The 11,998-nt window shown below is 36.5% G+C and overlaps 1 long non-coding RNA gene across 1 annotated transcript; it reads right to left on the bottom strand.

Moving 5' to 3' along the window:
- Positions 1 to 1,064: 1,064 nt before the first annotated feature.
- Positions 1,065 to 5,701, bottom strand: LOC125168733 (uncharacterized). The gene is made up of 3 exons (XR_007153272.1): positions 5,616 to 5,701; positions 3,219 to 4,402; positions 1,065 to 1,336 (listed from the first exon to the last, which is right to left on the bottom strand). It is a non-coding gene; the product is annotated as an uncharacterized LOC125168733 (long non-coding RNA).
- Positions 5,702 to 11,998: the final 6,297 nt, after the last annotated feature.

Here is an 11,998-nt window from a genome sequence, read left to right as displayed (position 1 = left end):
AAAACACTAATGCCTGGCTCCCACCCTAGACATTCTGACTAGATGTGTATGAGTTAAGGCAGGCCATTGAAAGTTTTAAAAGCTTCCAGCTAATTCTAATGCCCAATAAAGTTTGGAAACTACTAGCTTACAACTTTCTTTTCTTGGTATTTTCCAATTGAATTTCAAAAAAGAGAGCATTTGATTAGCCCATACAATCTTTTTATATAAAGATATGCCATGGGCCATTAATCATCCTATAAACTGAATAATTTTAACCCAACAAATTGTAGGGGAAAGAGAGAGTATTATAGGATCATATGACCCAAAAAAATAACCACTGCGGCTCAAAAAGGCTGTGGGGAATCGAGTTTCCTTTAGTGCAATTCTTCTTAATCTTAGCTGTACATTAGAATTACCTAGAGAGCTTAAAAATGTCTACAAAACAGTTCATTCAGAATCTCTGCATCAGATCCAGGCCAATAATGGTGTTAATCTGCCTAGATGATTCCAATTTGCAGCCAACATTGAAAAACACTTCTAAAATTAATAGTGGGAATAGCAGTGGGCATGTCTATGTAAACAGTATGCCAAAACAAATACAAATCACAATTATGTTGGTTATTTAATTTATTTTGGGCCTCAACTTAAAATCAGTGAAGTGAATGGTAGCATTATGTAAGGGGAAAAGCATAGTTTATAAATCAGACAGACAGGGGTTTAACCCTCTGGTTGAGTGGATTTGGATAATTACCTTGATCAACGTCTCTTTTCTCATTTGTAAAATGGAGACAAAACCAACTAACTCCAAGACTTATAACAATAATAAATATTAGAATGTACATAAAACAGCTTAGACATTGTAGTTCATCATTTGTTATTTGCTTCCTCTTCCGTATATGAAAGTATTTTTTCTTTAAAAAGGTGTGATTCTGGGTATGATTTGGATGTAAACCTCACACTAATCTCATGGAATATGAGAGTACTGTTGTTATTATAATTAGACAGATGAGAAAGTTTTAGCTGAAAAATGTTAAATAATGAGTAATAAAACTGAGAAGAAACACAAAGCCCAAATTCTTAACCATCCCATTCTATCAGCTTTCGAAAATAGCTACCTTCTTCTTTATCATCTTTGAAAGAAATATTTGTATGCATACAGGGTGGAAATGAGGTATTGGGAAGGGGGAATGTAGTGTCTGGAATGATGTGGCGTGGCACATGTGCTACTCCCGCATCCTGGTAATTGTCCTTCTCGTTTTCTTCCCTCAGGCCACGTTGTCAACTGCAGAGTTCTCATTCTTGTCTTGAAAGGGTCACAATGCAATTCTTCAAAGGTGATACTGTCAGTATACTTCTGAAAAATCACCAGAATGTGCTTAGTTTTTTCATTCACAATTCTTGCCTATGTAAGCATAACATAGTTGGTACTTTCATAGACAAAGAAATTTAAGACATACAAACTTATAAATAACCATGTCCAATTAACCATCCTTCCTCTCTGACTTTCAATTTGATCCAAGTTATCTCCCCTTCAGAAGCCAATTAAAATTGTCATTTGATTTTTTTTCAATGTCCCTTTTTTGTTGTTTATACTCCTGCTATCTTGCTATAGTTAATTCCTACAATCTCCCTTGGTAAATTTTTAGCCAGCATGCTTTTCAATTTAGCTTACTTTCATTTGTATTTTTTTGCATCTTTTCAGGACACTCATCCCTATACAACCCTTCAGTTTAAGATACATGAAGAAAAGATGTCTATCCAGACTTAGCTACAGATTTAAACACCAGAATTGTAGCAACCCAAGTCCTAAATTTAAGTTAAAGTTTGCCTTTAGCATATTTTACTTACTCTCTTTAATTCCTAGGACTTCTCAATATTCAGACATTCTCATATCCTCTTTCCCTCTCAAATGTAACCATCCCATACTGAAGTCCCTTTGTTTTCTGCTAAATAACAACAATCTCCTCTCTTCTCTAATTATCATTTTACTTCTTTCTGCTGGATCATTCCCACTGACATACAAGCATACTTAAATATTTCACATCTTTAAAAAAAAATCTTCCTTGAGCCCACTATTTAAAAAGGTCATCAAGGGGAACCTGGGTGGCTCATTTGGTTAAGCGTCCAACTTCGGATCAGGTCATGATCTCAGGGCTTGTGAGTTCAAGCCCTGCATCAAGCTCTGTGCTGACAGCTCAGAGCCTGGAGCCTGCTTCGAATTCTGTCTCAGTCTCTCTCTGCCCCTCCCCAACATGAGTGTGTGCACGTGCACGCGCTCTCTCACTCTCTCTCAAAGATAAATAAACATTAAAAAAAATTTGAAGAGGTCATCAAAAGGATGTGACAGCTGGTTGACCTCCAAGCTGGACTGGGGCAATCAGAGGCTCCTTGCTCACTTTTTTGTCTTTGGAATATGCATTTTCTTTGCCTTCCCTATACTAGAGGCTGACCAAGGACACAGCCTTGAGAGAATAAGGTGTCATTGAGACCATCTGGACATATTACATGACTGAACCCAGTTAAGGCCTCCTTATAAACATTTAAGATTCTGGCAAGTGGATGCAGAGATATACTCATCTTTCAGCTGCCCAAGATGAGGTTTATAAACAAATTCCCTTGCTTCTTAAAACCTGCCACCTACATTGGGGTGCCTGGGCAGCTTAGTCAGTCAAGCATGAGGATTCTTGGTTTTAGCTCAGGTCATGATTTCATGGTTCATGAGATCCAGATCTGCATCAAGCTCTGTGCTGACAGCATGGAGTCTGCTTGAGATTCAATCTCTCCCTCTGTCTGCCCCTCCCTGCTTGCTCTCTCTCTCAACCTCTCTCAAAATAAATAAATAAATAAACTTAAAAAAAAAAAAAACTACCAATCTGGAATAGTCTGCCTCTTTATTCAGTCTCTCCTTGCCCTCCAAGAGGGCTGGTTTGTGAACCAACACCCACATTACCTCACAGCTACTATCCCATTTTTTGATACCTCTTACAATAAAATTAATGTAGAGTTGCCAATAATCATTCTCTACTTTCTCACTATCTACTCTTTCTGAAACCACTCTAAACAAACTTTCATCCCCACCACTCCACTAAAATAGCTCTTTTCAAAATTACCACCTACACCCCTTTTGCCAAATTTATGAGAAATCTTCTGCTTTCATCTTCCTTAATCTCTCAGCAGCATTCTGCACTGAGAATCCATTCTTACTGAAAATCCATTCTTTCTGAATCCATTCTTACCTTGGCTTCTATGACATCCGACTCCATGGTTTTTTCTATCAGTTTCTCTTTCATAGTCTTCTTTACTGGGTCTTTCTCCCCTCCCTAAAAGCATTATCATGTAGCTACAGAACTCTAAATACCATTATCATGACTCTGAATACAATCTAGGTGCTAAGCATTCCCAAATTTACACCTCCAACCATGACCTTTCCCGTGTTCAAACCTACTTATCAACTTGCAAACCTGGGAGCTGTTCACTTAATGTGTCTAGCATGTTTAATAGGCATTCAAATTTAACATGCCCAGCACAGAAATTTACTTTCAAGCTCAAAACCTTATCCTCTGCCAACTTTCCTACCTCACCTGATAGCACCACCACTCACCTATTACTCTTGATTCTTTGGGCCTTTGGTCCTTTACTTTTATCCATGATTTGTCTCCTTCATTCCCTTCAGCTCTCTACCCTACCCCCACATGCCATTCATCAGCTGACACTGTGGATTCTACCTCTGAAACATATTCCAAATCCAGCCACCTTTCACTATCTCCATTGCTACCCCTTTAGTTCAAGCCATTTTCAGTTTTCTCTAGGTTAAATTCCTCCCTATATTTATTCTTGCTTTTGTTTACAATCTATTCTCTATTCAGCAGATATATCAAAGAATCTCTCTCCCCTAACTAAAACTTCCAGTGGCATTTAAAGAGGCACGGGAACAAACTAAAAGAGTCCCTCGTGGCCAAAGCTGAAATAATTTGAGCAAGAAAATAAAGTAGTGTTGGATTATAACCCAAAAAATAAAAACCATAAATGGATGGTTAAATAAATTAATAAATGGGGAAAAGAGACAAATCTCTCATGCAGAAGAATTACCAATAAATTATGTAGATATTCCACCCTATAGAGAAATCTGAGAAACACTAATTCAGCCACATGATCAAGGTCAACATCAGTATTCATAAATCATACTGATGTGTGCCCTCAGTGATAATGACATTTTATGTCTTTGGTCTTTCTCCCAAAAACCCATCAGCCTAGTCTAATCACAAGAAAAGCATAATACAAATTTCATTCTAAAAGCATCCTACAATATACCTGACCAGTACTCCTCAAAACTGTCAGGAAAATAAGAAAATCTGAGATACCATCATATCCAAGAGGAACATACAACAACTAACTGTAAGGTGGCACCCTGGATGGGATCCTGGAACAGAAAAAGGACATTGCATAAAAATAAGGAAATCTAAATAAACTATGGGCTTAAGTTAAAAACAGTATCTCAAAATTGGTTCATTAATTATTACAAATGTAACACGCTAATATAAAATGTTAATAATAGAGAAACAGGTGGGTGGCATTTGGGAGCTCTCTGTACTATCTGTTCAATTGTTCTAAATTTAAAACTGTTCTAAAAAAATAATGTCTGCTTTCTGAAAGTTTTAAAAAGAAGAAGAAGGAAGACAAACCTCACGTCCAAAAGTTATAAACTTTCTGGAAGACACTGGATTGCTCCAGGGCTTGAAATGGGAGTTTGAGTTAATCTTATTCAAATCCCAGGTGACCTTTCATTTATGCCACCAATTTACTTAGACTAGGCACTGCTTTAATGTTCTAGGTATAACTAAAATCTACTTTCCTCTCTCCTTTTCCTTTAAGACATGGTAAAATTGGCATGAGCTTCCCTAGCCTGTGTTTACCTGTAGAAATACTGCTAATCACTTTTCTTTGACTTTCTCAAACTTAGAGACAGGTTACAACTGTCCATATATCTCACAAATTAATACCTTGTTCTCTTTGCTACATGCTTTAAAGCTAAGAATAACAATTGAGTGTACATCAGAATCACCTGGAAGTCTTATAAAAGCATTAATGACTGGATGCCACTTACAGAATTTCTGATTCTGTACGTCTGGCATTTCTTTTTTAAAATTGAAGTATAGTTGACACACAATGTTACTTTAATTTCAAGTTTACAACATAGTGACTTGGTAAGTCTATATGTGATACTATGCTCACCACAAGTATAGCTACCATCTGTCACCATACAATGTTTTACAATACCGTTGATTATATTCCCTATTCTGTACCTTTTATCCCTGTAACTTATTCATTCCATACCTGGAAGCTTGTATCTCCCAATCCCCTTCAACCATTATGCCCATTCCCCCCACCATTTCCTTCCTTCTGGCAACCATCAGTTTGTTCTCTATATTTATAGGCCTGATTCCACTTTTTGTTTATTCATTTGTCTTGTTTTGCTTTTAGGTATCACATGTAAGTGCAAATATATGATATTTGCTTTTCTCTGTTAAGTCTTAAATTTCTAATTAATTCTCAGGTAATACTCATGTTGCTGTTTCAGAGACCACATTTTGATAACAACTGAGAATAAACAAACATGGTAACTCCATTCTTACCGTTGTTTTTTAAACAAATGGGCTTGGGATCCAAACTCAGCCAAATGATACAGGAAAGGAAATTAGATGATTTGCTTCTGGGAATCCCCTTCTTCTCCTCCATGTATTGTGCTTGCATATAGTATCTAAACCAACCGCAACCAGCTTGAGGTCATAAGGGAAGCTGCCAAAAGATAGCATAGTAAAGAGGTGGAGAAAACCTGCATCTTAATGATGTCATAGATCATTTTGATGATGTCAACTAACCCTGGAGCCTGGCCTATCTTCAAACATCCCCTGTGAGATAATTTCCTTATTGTCTAATCCAGTCTGAGTCCCAGTTCTCAATTTCTTAAAGTGAAGACATCCTGAGACACTACCTCTCAGATCCCATCCCTTCCACTCTTCTCATCATTTATTAGTTCCAGTTACAATGGCCTGCAGTTTCTTGAAACTGCAAAGTTCATTCTATATGAGGATTTGCCATTGACAGTCTCTCTACCTGGATACTCTACCCCCAGAGACAGTGACATGGCTGTCACTGGAGTCTCAGCTTGAATGTCACTTTTCCATAGATATCTCTCTAGACCACACAAAGTGGTGTTTTTCACCCCATTTCCAATATTTTTTAATCTTATCCCCCAATTTTATTTTTCTCAGAGCATTTATAGCTACCTAAATTATATCATGGCATTTGTATATTTACTTCTTTATTCATTTTCAGTCTCATCACTCCCCTCTCTTTCTACAATGTAAGATCCATGAGATTTTTTACCACCTCTGTCTTGCTCATTTCTATATCTCCAGGGCCTGGGAGAGTGTCTAGGAATGGATGAGTGATTTACAAATATTTGCTTAATGAACAAATTAACTTAAAAAGGCTAACATATGTTCATTTTTAAATAAATTTGGATTTTTCCCAAATATAAGATATTTAGAAAGATGGTTGAGAGATAAATATCTACCTATTTAAAGGTAGATATTAAAGATTCCCATGTACAGAACCACATATTGCAAATCGTCAATAAGAGATCAACCACAGCTGCCACCCAAACTCCTGGTGTATAGAGACAATTGCTAACATATTTATACACCAACCTGAGAAATGCCAGCAAAAGGAAGAGTGGCAACTTTCCAAAGTAAAAAAGTCAGCAAAGGCAGAAAAAAATCACTATAGGCAAAGAAAAAATATCCCAAGAGCCTCCTGTAATTAACAAGGTAAAAAATTATTTCTTACGTTTGTATTTTCAAATAGTGGTTTTTATTTCAATACAAGTCGAAGCGGGGTGGGGGTTGGGGGATGGAATTGCTAACACCCAGTTAACCTGGCCCAGCAACTCAAGTCAGTTTCCTAGAAGAGGGGATCAGAGCTATGCTTGAAAGAAGCATGGGCCAGGAGTGTTGAAAAGCATGTTTTTCATTTGTTTCTCAGAAAGAAGTTCCATCCAAATGGCACCAGGAGCATCTGGAGCACAGTGGTGGGATAATTTATTTCTCCCTCCAACAACTAAAAGTTTTCTGGTCTCTGGATGGATTGCTTACTCTGAACCCACTTACAGGAAGTACCCTCCCTTCCTGCTTCTGGGACATCATCACACAGGTCAAACAATATGATTTTCCCCATAGTCTGCTTTTATCTTACTTTTCAAATTGGGAAAGCCTCTCTGCCAAGGCCAGGCTGGCCTAATGGATAGGCAGAATTGGCTTATGGAATAGGATTTATATTTAAGAGCTAAGGCCTTTAATTCCCAAAATACTTCCGTAGATACTACCCATGATTAACTTCACCTAAAAAGGGACAAAATCCTTCAAAAGTGAAGACACTTTATTTTACATTGTATTTGTATCCTATAACTTGCTTTAAATGTCTTGTTGAATTTGAGCTATTTTAGTAATCATTTTAATAAAGAGGTTAAGTGCCTGGCAGAACATGCCCATCACTGAAAGATACACCTCAGTTCAAGTAATCTACTATATGCTCATAACAAATTTAAACTAAACAAAGTTTACTAAGGCCTTAACCTCATTGAATATTCAAAGGAAGATTTTGTTTGCTTCTGTTTTTTTTCTAAAAATCAGTTTTTAAACTCAGGATATTTTCCCATCCTCCTAATGAAGGAAATAAATAAAAGTACCTTTTTTCTGTCCCACTTACCATTGAAATAAGCTACAATATATATTCAAAGGCTGAGAAGCTAGAGTCCAAAGCATGGGATTATCAGACATAATTCTGCTCAGAATCATGAGGGTGGTAGATAAGAACTCCACTCACTATTGCCTCATGTGTTACTCATACATGGATTCATAGATAAAATAACCAATTATAAAAGTCCTTCTAAACTAGTTTTGGTTTATAAATCACACTGTCCTATATATATTTCCTTTTTGTTGTTGTTGTTTCTGATTCCTATAAACATATCTAGACTACTCTTGTTTGATCTTTGTCTCTGAGTTGTCCATTAATTTTGGTCTACTTGTCCTGTTTTCACTTCTAAATTAAGTATCCTGTTTCCTTATTTCCCTGATTACTCTATTACAGCTTAACAATAAAAAAAATATTTTCAAATATTGGTCCTATGTTAATTCATAATTGGTACTAACAGACTTTATCTTCACTCTTTTTTTTATGGTTATCACCCACCTATGTATCAAAAACCTTATGACAGGCACCATAGGGAAAAATAACTACAAAGACAATTTCTGTCCATTATAGAAGTTTCAGCATGATTTTAAAAAATGTATTAAAACAAGTGGACTATGAGGTAGAAAGCAGTAAATCTCCCCAACAGATTTCATCAAGATTAGTTAGGAGGATACAGCTGGAATACAGCAGAGGAAATAGAGACCAGATTCAAGTAAAACAGCTGATTAGGAGAAATACATCATAAATCTTATTGTCAAGGAAATATACACCTACAAGAAAATATATACATTGGAGAGTAGAAGGAAGCTGCAGAGCATTTGGTTTTAGGAAATATGGGGCTGTAAGGTGCGGTATATAATCTATAATTATACCACAGATCACATAGAGAATTGAAAAAATATGTAAAGAAATCTTGATATAGATTACTAACTTTTTAAGTACATGTTCTACAAGTGATGTAGGTGATTAATAATCAAGACACCTCGTTTGGTCAAATCTTATCTGTGAAAGTCTGGACTTTGCTTCCAAAATGTGTTTCTCTCTGAAAGTATAGAAAGTAACCCGATGAAACTGCTTTTCTAACAGGAAATAAAGACTTGGTTAAATAGAAATGTCAAACCCTTCAGGGAAAGTCTTGGATTTTCCAACAGCTGGCAAAAGGGGAAGTTGATACAGTCAAGAATATATACCACCTGGGAAGCCAAATTCCAAGACATTCAAAAGAAAGGTAAAATTGATTCTTTACCCTGGTCTCCATAAAAGAAAGTGACTCACAAATTTGGAAGATTTTTAAAATAATTTTTATTATCTAGTATCAAATCTTGACTTAAATAATAAACATATTCAAATAAGTGCTATATGAGATTGTTTTCAAAATGAGAACAGGAAAAAGAAGACTAAATAAGGAGGGACAAGTGTAGGTGCCCTGGAGGTTCGCTGATGACCCCAGAATCTCTAAAAAAGTAGAAAAGTTGGAAATAAGATGCCTCATTAAGTATGAATATAAAAGAGGTCTTAGAATTATTTTTAAAATGGTATGATGTTGGCTAAAACCTGTAATAAGCTGAGGTTTGAAGAAAAACTGGGACAAAGTGAACAATAAACATAGAAAAGATGGAAAGGAGCTGCATAATTAAATGTCTTCAATATCAACAGGAAGAAATCAACTAAATAATAGTTCTAGCTCACAGGCTTGGGAAGAAGAATGTAAAGAACAGTGGGTTGGGCTTCAGTGAAACTGGTTTCTCATCCCTTCTATACCACCTTTAATCCCTAGAGTTTCCATTTCCTTCCTAGGCAAATAGAGCTCTTTACTGCCAGGAAATGTTTGGGTGTATAAGGGTAAGCCACATACCTGGTCTCCCATTTTCTAGGTACATTCTTTTCTTTCACCATTTTGGCTCCTACAGCTCTGTTCAGACTTCTTAGATTCCTCTTACTCAAGTGTTTAGATGAGTGAACACAAATACAAATGAAAAATAAGTTGATTCTCCCTGTTGAAAATAAGGGGAAGAGATTTTCCTCTCTTCCTTTCTCCTTGAGCATTTACCTTTAAAAAATTGAAATTGTAAGTACTTTCTCAGCTCTTTGAAATGTATACAAATCCTTTTGAAGACCAAATGGGCCTTTGTCAGCTGGTCTTTTGTCTATTTTATGATCTGTTTGAACCATTCTTTTTTAGGGGAGTTGGGGAGGCAACTGGGTTTAGTCTCAGGTCATGATCTCATGGTTCCTGAGTTCGAGCCCCACATCAGGCGCTCTGCTGTTAGCATGGGGCCCACTTGGATCCTCTGTCCCCCTCTCTCTCTGCCCCTGTCTTACTCATGCTCTCTCTCTCTCTGAAAATAAATAAATAAACTTTAAAAAGGAACCATCTGTTTGAAATGCCAACATCAAAGAAGATAGTACCCCCATCTCCCACTCTCTGTTAGAGAGTAGGGGCCAAATTTCAGTGGGCACCATATTCAAATTTGCAGAACTACGTCTTGATATAAAGAGATAAGAAGTTTATTTTTCTCTGGATAAAGCAATTTATCTAACACAGATGGTCACCCCAATTTCCAGGTAAAGTTAGCATGAATTATGTGTAACAAATGGTGTTGTCAAGTCCTCTTATTTAAGAATCAGTTATTGTTTATCTTGAAAACATATATGTAATGGTTCATATCTGCTTGACTCTATAAGGGGGTGTGATTCCTTTCAATCTGCAATTTCTTAACAAATTGCCTGTCACATGTGGCACATTCTGGCTAATGCTTATTCATTAACAAATGTGTTTTCTTTCTCTATTACCTTTGTGAAGAGGATTTCTGGGTTAAGAGAAGATTTTTTTAATTATATTTGTCCATCAGGTACCAACCATTCTTTTCCTGATGACTTTATTGAAAATTAATATACAAATATACCTTGTGGCAGACTGCAAAAGACATTCTTAAAAAGTGTATGCCTATAAGGGAAAGAGGTAAACTCACAGCATAGTTAGTTTGAGGGTATTGCTTTATCCAATATCAGCAGCTGACATCTATAATGCTATATTTATTATTGTTGAAACAAAATTTTTTAGACTAGCTTTTTAATCCTTTGATTCCAAGTAAGCACAGGTCAGAATTGACCTTAAGTTGAGTTTCTTTCCTGAAAACAAGATTGTGATCCATATAGTAATGTTGAAATGACATCTGGACATTTTTCCAAATGAAAAAAAACAGCTTTTCAGATATTTTTATTAGTATATATGAATACTAAACATTTGCAGTCTATACAACAGAAGGGTCATTGGATTCTACTGAAATTACCATCTTCTATAACAGAACATTTCACGAGAGTTTACTGAAACCATGGAAACCATTTGGTAGCATATTTTCTCCCACCAGCTGCTATGTTTTGATAGTAATTGGCCTTTGACAGATATTTGCAAGTGGAAGAGGTGTGTTTTCCCATGGGATAAGGACTAACGGTCATATGGAAGACTGGATAGGCATCATTCTCATACATAGACAATAACAAAACAAAGATGGCTATGTGGTGATGGGAATACAGGAAATCTTAGTGAGGGTTATGGAGGACTAGGTTCCCTGTGGCCGGTAATCAGTATGCTTTAGGAATACACAGTTAAACAAAATTGGCAGAGGTGTCATTGCAATACTAAGATAAAGACTATGGATGACACATGTTTCATTTAATAAGCCAACTTTAATCTGGAGTTACTGATTCGAACACTGTGCTGAGAAGGACTCTGAGGTTGTCATGAACTCAGAAGCAGAAGGAGAAGCCCATGGGTCACATATTTACTATTCCTCATATAAAGTCTCCTTTTGCATTTTGTGCCTTCATTAGACCCACTGACAAAGTATAGGCTGACCTGGTCTATAAAAGAGAGCCAAGGAATGACTACAACCAGCTAGATGACAGATCCTGAAATAGGCTGTAGCATGAAGTTTGGACCAAAAGAATCGAACTCACTCAAAGCCATAATTTGTGGAGACTGGGAGGAGACATTTGTTCAACAATTCCCCCAAATTTCAGACCTGAAGGGCTTGGCTTAGACAGAGGGGGAAAACAATAACATAGGAATCAACTAACTTCCAAAAAAGCAAAGGAGAGTACTCAGTAGGGGCCATGCTAGCCAGTGATCATCCGGGGCATATTTGAAGAAGTCATACCTCTCCTTGCTAGTTAGTTTTTATTTTTTTCTTCAAATCCTTACCTAGCCCTAGAAGGTATCTTGGAACTTATGGAATACTACTCCCTAATTTTCTAGAAA

This window comes from Prionailurus viverrinus, chromosome B3 (genome assembly GCF_022837055.1).
Source record: "Prionailurus viverrinus isolate Anna chromosome B3, UM_Priviv_1.0, whole genome shotgun sequence".
Lineage (NCBI taxonomy): Eukaryota > Metazoa > Chordata > Mammalia > Carnivora > Felidae > Prionailurus > Prionailurus viverrinus.
Note: the sequence above shows the minus strand (reverse complement) of the source record. Positions and strands in the feature narration are given on the sequence as shown.